Source organism: Protopterus annectens, chromosome 3.part1 (assembly GCF_019279795.1).
Source record: "Protopterus annectens isolate FY-2018-M chromosome 3.part1, PAN1.0, whole genome shotgun sequence".
Taxonomy (NCBI): Eukaryota; Metazoa; Chordata; order Ceratodontiformes; family Protopteridae; genus Protopterus; species Protopterus annectens.
Window position 1 is genome coordinate 937,677,031 of NC_056732.1, and position 8,977 is coordinate 937,686,007.

An 8,977-nucleotide genomic window follows, 5' to 3' on the forward strand; every position below is an offset into this window, starting at 1 on the left:
TTGAATAAACAGGACATGTTAGTGAGACAGATATGTGTCTCAGAGCATCCCCAGGCTCTGGAAAAGAATCCCCATCCACATGAAGCAAGGCCCATCTCTAACCCTATTTGTGTAACTTTGACGAATGGATGGGAAATCAGAAATTCACCCCAGGTGTGGCCTTGTGTCTTAGATAGACAGAAGCCGACAGTAACTATGCCTAAATTAACATACCCCACTACATAACCTTTAGAAACTTCCTAACCAACATACCCTCTCCTAATAAATGCCCATGATATATAGGGACACAGTTTGGTTGGGTTACATGGCTAGGCTTATAAAGGCTCTGGTGGTGGTCATTAGCCTAGTATTTACCTATGAAACTAGAATATATTCAACATACGAGAAAAAATAATAATGTGCATGTTGGTTGTGAACTGAATTTAAAGACATTTGCACTGGGGTTGCTGAAAAATTATAATAATAAAGTAACAACTTGGAAACTAAAACACGGGCTGTGTCTGCATTGTTTTTCTAAAATACAGCAAATATTATTTTCATCTCCTTTGTCACATATACTATTTCAGTGTCACATATACCATTCCAGTGATTTGTGCCCTTTCTGATAGCATTTATCTCCTTTGATTATGAATAAGACATGTAAAGTGTAAAGAAAACTGTGATCATCAATCTATTTTCACATAGAGATTTCCAACCCCTCACATATGCCTGCACATGCATACATTCTGCCAAGACTAGCCAGGTCAATAACTGTTTAACTGTGTTTAAGAATCTGCAATGATAAGTCACTTTCACACACGGCATGTCCTCTTTCAAGTAATTTGAAAGACACACACTTTCTGTGTACATTTCGGACATTTAATTCTGATAGAAGTGAAACAAAAAATGCCAATCGAGTAAGATATTTCTTCATGTTGCATTCAAACACTTATATTACTTGTGACAGGCCATATGAATGATTGTTTAATAGTGGTCATATAATTGCCATTTGCTTTCACACACACACAGCCTGCCTTTCCAAAGACTGAGTTCCTGCATACATAAATAAATAACTAAATCGAAGAGTTCTTTCAAATATTTATTCCCCTGATGACTAGGTAGTAAGTCTTTCAGGAAGGATTAAAAACTCACAAGTAGAGCATAAATAAGCAAACAATTAAGACATACGCAATTGCAAAAGTAGAATAAATGACATAAAATAAAGTCAAATAAACCTTAGAATTATGAAGTACCTCAGTTACATTCCCTGTGCAACCTGAATGAAACCTAAATATTAAATGACACAATAAATAAATGTTCATTACATATTAAACTTTGCTCTAACGTTCTCCCGTATCTTTGATGGACATTCACTTATTCCAAAATGGTAAACACATCTGAGATAGATCGCATCTATTACAAAAACTATGTCTGTTATATGGCAAGAGGACATGTTTTGGCAAGCCATTGACATGTAGCTTGCCTTCTTTCAATAATAGCCACTTTCTGTGAAAAATATAAAATTATAGCCACACTAATGGATTTCAACTGGTTGCTCTTAGACAAATATACACTGCTCCCTTACATGTTATGTCCATGTTCTTTAACAGTGACCATGTAAAGGTCTTTTGGTTTTTCCACATAGACTGCCCCTAAAAGGTAAACCTTACTGTGTACACCTCTGATATCTGACTGTGATGACAATGAAAGAAATAATGACTGCTGTCATTCATTTCAATGTGTTGTTTTCAAACACATGCCCTGTTCCCACCAGCCAAGCCAATGATTTACAGTGATCATGTAAGCAAACTTAGTTTTGCACACATTCTATTCTACCATAAATAAATAAAACTAAACTTAAAAATAAATGGTTTATGTGTACAAATCTGATATATGATTGTGCTGGGACTGAAGAAAATAATAGCTAGAAAATGATTTATTTTAAAACTATTCACATGCTCAAGCCTAGGCATTTTTCATAAAAAAAGAAAGATAGTAACTTACACTGTCTTATGCTGAATACCAGGAACATCATACTGTCATTCAAACTGTATATCAAAGAAATAAATACATTTCTGATTTAACATCTCCAACTAAAAATGTAATATTGGGAAGGCAGAAGGATTATAATACAGCCACATAAAAAGATGGAGACTTTTGAGAGGAGGACTTCCAACTCACACATATCCACATCAGAGATGGTAGATGAGTCCAAAGGATTGGAATAAGGTAGGCAATATAAACTCAGCCTGATGCCTCATGACAAAACATCAGAACAGCTGGTTCACCTGACAACTTCAGCTGCCTAGAAAGGGATTTATGGCTTGGGTAGCTGTCCCCAATAAGCAGGATTTAGGTAAATGAAAAAAAATGTCTGGCCATAAATTGAAGTCAGCACAGATTCTGCAGCAGAAACATGATATGACATGTACAAAGCATCCCAGTCAACAGTCTTGCTGTGCAGTTCTGAACATGCTGCAAGGATGTCCAAGGTACAAGTATAGAAGTAGTTGAGTTAGGATAGAACTTGAGCATGAATCAATGCTCGAAGGTCCATTAATAGAAATCTAATCTAGGCTATATTCATAAGCTGAAAATGAGATGTCCTAACAAATACTGACACCTGGTCCTTCAGTGTCAGCCTATCATCAAGGACAATGCCTAGATCTTAAACATGAAATACAAATTCCATCTGATTCTCATTGTGCGTTATCAATTTGAAGATAAGACCAAGATGAGGTGGACAGAATGTGGCATACAACAGTGCTGCATTGATCTTAGTGGAGTTGAGCTGCAAGTGATTTTGGGCCATCTGACCAAGTATGGAATCAAATCAGTCCTCCATAGCTGAAAAATCTTGCAATTCTCTGGAAAAAAGGGGAGCTGTAATTGAATGTCATCTGCACAGGACTGATAAAGAATGGGATATACCACACTCTACTAAATAGGATGCTAATTTCTTTAAGCCAGTGATCACGCACTATGTTCCAAGAGATAAGAAGCAAATCACTCAAGAACAGTACCAGCCAGACCACATTGCAGCCTGTACAACTTGATAAGGATCCCATGATCTACAGTGTCAAAAGCTACCAAGAGAAAAAGTAGGACCAAAACCGAAGTAATGATGTTGATCTTTCACTATCAGGTGATTATGGAACACTCTAATGAGGGCTGCCTCCATGCTGTACCTCAATTTTAAGCAGGACTGACAAGGATCTGACAGATCATGTTATGGTAATTATGAATATATTTCAGAATAGACAGCATTCTCAGTAATCTTTTTAAACTGCAGATGGTTCAAGATAGGGCAATAGTTTTCCAGGAGGTTCATATCTAAAGATGGCTTTGGAATGATTTGGGTGATCACTGTTTTCTTTAATGTAGGTGCACTCTGATCTTCAGTGATATGTGGACAATCTGGAAAGTAACTGGACCAATTGACTCAGGGCAGCGTCTTCACAAACTCATTGGGCTGTGATCCAAAGCACAATACATGAAGCAATATTAATAACCTTTGTATAATTTGCAAAATCAAATCCAAGCAAACAGAAGTCAGGATCACTCATCTCAGGCATACAGGCATGCTTACTGGCCAAATAATGTGTAAAGGACTGCCTTATTTTGGGAATCATGTTTGCAACAACCTGTACAGGTTACTAACAATTATCTCAGGAGAAACTCTGCAGGTAGTCAAACAGCCTGGGGGTGCACCATCTGTTAACCACCTAGAAGAGTACAGCCAGATGGATAGATGCAGTAGGGATCTCCTTAGACTCAAAGCAGCTTTATTCTGAGAGATCCTCTTCAGATACAAAACACACTATTTGTTCAGAATAAGTTTATTTTCAAGAAGCTATGTCCTATCTCATCTTCATCCCAAAGTACAATCTAGCCTATGCAGTAACCTCAATTACAGTTGTATAATGTATTTCATTTTGTTGCTGTCATACATATCTGATAGCCCATTTTAGTCTTATCAGTGATCATTTAACAGTAATCAAGTAACGCCCCTCTGATCTTACACAGTCTGCTCCCTACCTCTCACTCTATAAATGACTGTGGTTTGTCTGTTTGCCATTCAAATGTTTAAATGATTAAACGGAATGAAATAATAGCCACAGTAAAATAGAGGATTATGATTGTACCACCAGTTATAATCAGTTTGCTATGCAATGAGAAATAGATCCCAAGAAATTCAACTTGAGAGTAAAGTTTATGATATGAATTTTGAAATACATTTTGAGAACACATAATAAACTGTAATTATGATTTGAGACTTTAATACTATTGCTTGTAATGCAACAGCCAGCACCACGGGTGTAGAGTGATACAGGCCTCACTATAGTCCAGATAGCCCAAGTTTGATTCACTTCATGGGTGCTTGACAGAACTGCTAAGAAAAGATGGGAATGCTTATCCTGGCGGGAGTGCAGGACACAGCAGGACTCATGCAGCCAGAATCCCCGAGAAAAGTGATAGTATCCTGATGTGCTTTCTGAGGTAAGCTTTTGGCTCATCAAGCCGTCACCTGGTGGCAGCCCTTATTTATTAATGAGTGTACAGGAACATGCCCTTTCAGAAGGAAGGCACTGCTGATCCCCACAGTGATATGGGTAGCTCTTCCTTCTTCTCAGGGGTTGCAGTTAGGCCATAAAACACCCTAATTGCTGAAATACTGGTGAGGACAAAGGCAGCATTCATGCCTACCTGTATGATGGCCCCTTTCAGATGGCTGTCACTTCTATGTAGTGTTGGAGTTACTCAATAGCCAGGGAGCAAATGGACACAGTCCCATTCACAGAGGCTTGATGGTTAGCAGGCAATGGAGTAAAACGCTGCTAAAAATAATTATTTGTAATACGAGTCATTTCAACTGCCCAGATGTATTACCAGTATAAAAAATTAAAGTGTAACAGTGAAAAATGTCTCTGTTATGGCTCTCAGTAGCAGCATGAGTCTTCCTATCTGTGATGCTTCCCTGTGTGCCTCAGAAAGATTCATTACTTGAGTCATATGTTAAACACATTTATAGTAATGAGGGCCTGTGAAATATAAAGAAAAACAAGGCAGTACAATATTTACATGATACCCTCTCTCTTGTCTGCAAGTTGGGGAAATTTTGGGGAGGGGGTGGTTTCTTTGGCTTATGTGAAGAATTGTAATTCAGTTTTAGTTTGGCAGGTTTCATATTTCAATGCATGCCTTGCTATGCTCTTTTGAGCTTTATTAAAGTCAGTGGTTGCTGTGCTTTTTATAAGACAAATACTTCTTTTAAATAAGTATGTGACTCTCTTTCTTCCAAACTGCTCTGTATGTCTCTTGTAGTATTTGGATTGATGATAACAACTTTGAAAGGTTCATTGGAATTGCAGGCAGGTGAAGAATACTGGGAAGAATTAAGGATGTTTGTTAGAGTGCCCCCCCCCCCCCCCCCCATACTGGCTGCTGGGCATACAACAAGATAAAGGCACAAGTCTGCAGAGGCATAGACCTACAAAAGAAGTAGAATGAGTCTCAGCAAGCATTGTGGAACTTTTAATTGCAAATTAATGCAAACCCCCCTGCACAGTACCAGATGTAAACCTAAGACATTACCTAGAAAGACATATTGACAAGGAATTCCTCTGCTGTAAAATGGTTGGTAATGATCCTGTGTTCCAGCAAATGTGAGCCCTGATTTTTCATGAATTTGGTTTGATCTAGGAAAAGTATTGTTCCCAGGATATAGAGACATAGCCCAATAGCGAGTTTAGTCCTTCATGATAATATGTATTTAAAGTAAAAACTATAATGTTTGTGCTCTAGGAGCTGTGTTTTGGAGTGTAATATGCTGAACCATGTATATAGTGGGATCTAGCTCTTTTGATCATAGGTTGGTACTAGGCTATCGGCCCTAGGGCCTATACAAGCCTAGCCATAACAATTTCCTGGATATTTCTTCCTACAGTATTTACTTTCCTGACATCTACTGACCCAAATCTCACATGCTAAGTTTTGCCCGCTTAAGTTTTTCAATTCATTGGTGGGTTAAACTCTACTTCTTCCCAAGTTCTCAAATCTTATTCAGTAGTCTAATAGGTAACAAGAAAATGCCTTACTAAAGTCCAGGTCTAGGTTATCCACTAACAATACTTCATCTAGAGTCCTCAGTGCTCAATCATGCATACAGAGCCCTCAGTGCTCAGTCACACATTGCAGAGCACTCAGTGCTGTTCAGACTTATATCTAGAGCCTTCCCCTCCAAAATACATCTAGTACCCTCACCGCTGAGATATACAGCTACAGACTTCGTTACACAGTCAAACATCTAGGGCCATCAATAAGCAGCCAGACATCTAGAGCATTCACCACTCAGTCGTAAAGATATTTACCCTAAACAAAACTACTCTGATGACAGTACAAGAGGTGTTTTGCTTTCAGAAACTGACGCAATTGCCACTTTAGAGGATGGTCTCTCTGTTTTTTTTGCTAATGATATCACATAGCTTCACTGACAGTGAAATCAGGTAGATTTTTCAGTAGTTCTCAAACTTCTCTATGTGCCTGCTTTTATACTGTGAAACTAAATGTGTCTCTCCCTTTAGCTGTGAGAGTTACTCCTGCATGGAAAGTTACAGTACAGAAGCTGCCTTGACGATGGTTAGGATACTACGGTGAGTTCTGTCTGAACCCAAGCTTTACTTGTTGCCTCTCTCCACCTGCAATTTACTTATCTCTTATGTTGACTCACTTATCTTGCCTTTTATCCCACTGGGCAGCTTACTCTAACTTTTAAGGCTCACAGAACTAGCACCTAAGAACCTTTACTCAGTGGCATTACCATCCAAGTCTTAAATGGAATTAATTTTGCACACATTCCCCAGAATCCTCCAGTCCAATAGAAAAACAGAAAGGAGAATGGCCTGGGCATCTTCTCTACATACAGTACTCGAAGGGTATCATCGAACTAGATTTACACAGCTTATCTAGTAAAATTTTAGTAAACACAGCTGAAAGGAATGTGCAATTGGCATCAGAATTATTGAGGTATCTAAAACGGCACTGAAAATAATTACATCATCAAATACACTGAATTGCTTAAAAAAACTGAAGCCCAATGAAGCTTCAGCAATGGTGTCCCACCAGATAATCAATACTTTATATGACGACACAGCTGTGACTCCATTTCTGCTATAAAGAACATACAACAGACCACCAGGCACAGTTTTCCATTATGTCTTGCACTTTAAAAATCTGGAGAAACAAAAAGGTGTTTTCACATTACTAGGTACTGTTGATCTCTACTAGAGTTCTAGAAGGCAGAGAAAATAATTAGACTGCAAAAGTTTCCAGAAGCATGAGTCAACTGATATCTTCCAGTTCCCTGGTCTGGTTTCTTAGCTGTCGCTTCCTGATTTTGATCATCCATTTGATGCTGAACTTTGCAAAATCTGCTGCTTTGAACAAGGCAAGATAAATACCACACAGGATTGCAGTCATTTTCCAAGGGTTGCTGGTAGCTATATCTTGGACTTCCTGAATAAAAGGATCTTTCCATTCAAATACAACAATGAATAGATGGTCGCTGCATTCTGATGGTTGCCGCCGATCATTATAGCTCACCACACTAGACGATTTCCATCTTCTTCAGTTGTGGTCACAAGAGCCATTTTGACCCATGTTCGAAATCCTCCAGAAAAAGTCCACATTGAGTAGGAACTTTCACAGTCTTTCAAGAACTGGGCTTTATCAGCACTATTATGAAATTCCTGGTAAGCTAGGAAGGCAGCCACCGCCATCAGCAGCAGATAAATAAAGATCAGGATGACAGCAAACACATTCTTCAGACAGTTCTTGTTAAGTCGAGGGGATGAGTTCCTTGTCTCATCTTCATCATAAAGACCTGGCAAGATAGTGTCATTAAGATTTGGATCTTCTGGTTTTGTTTCTTCCAATGGTTCTGGACTAGGAGGCTCCCGCTCAATGTCATCATAGAGCTCCAGGTAGGATCGGGAGATCTCTTTTCGGATCATTGCACTAGCCATGATGCATCGTTGTGCAAGATACTCGGGAGTTAACAGCAATGATCTGATTATCCTCAGTGAACCAGATTGCTGAAACTCACATAGTCAAGATCATATGGTCAACAGTTTAGTTTGTTATTAAACAAAAGAAGCCAAACGACACCCACAAACAACACAGACAGTCTCTTTGCAGTGGTGGCACCCCTTGCTAATTATATAAATACCAACTTCAGGATCACACTACAAATCCCCACTGTACCACAGTCTTCATCAGAATGGTTCAGTGAACTAAACTGTCGACCATATGGTCTCAACCATATGAGTTTCAACAATCTGGTTCTTTGATCAATGAAGGCAACCCAAATAGTATATATAGCTGATGCTATCACTTGTTCATGTTTTTAGAAATGCTGTAAGCTGCAAAATCAATAAAGTTCAGTGTTAACTTTTAAAGGTGCATATATACTTTTCAACATCATAAATGTGCATAACAAGGCTATATTTATTCCATTTTCTGATTATAATCGTTTCTGTCCATGAATTGCACATTTAAACTTTCTGCTTAAATACACTTATACTGCCACTCCTGTCATGTAGTATTGATGAGCTTTAAACAATGATCATGTAATTTGCCTCACAGACTACATCCAACCACTTTTTGTACCCCAAATGTTAGATGCTGATGGAAATGAAAAGGAAAAGGGTCCCAGTAATGTATTTCAGCTTGCTACTTTTGTTCTCAGGCACTTGTCTCTCTAGCACCCTGTATTGATAATCATTTAACAGAGATCAAGTAATGTCCACTTGCTTTTACAGTCTCCCTTCCCACTACTCATCCCTAACCATTTAACTCTTGATTGGATGTCTACTTTCCACAGAAGGATATTAATAATTGCCATAGTAATAAGTTTCAGCACACTCAGTCACCACAATAAAAAAATGAATGTATTATTGTTATGGACAATGGTGCCTTGCTAGTACTTTTATTTATAAGC

General features: G+C 38.4%; 1 pseudogene; it reads right to left on the minus strand.

The window, feature by feature from the left end:
• Positions 1–7,320: 7,320 nt before the first annotated feature.
• On the minus strand, positions 7,321–8,053 carry LOC122798868 (annotated as a pseudogene).
• Positions 8,054–8,977: the final 924 nt, after the last annotated feature.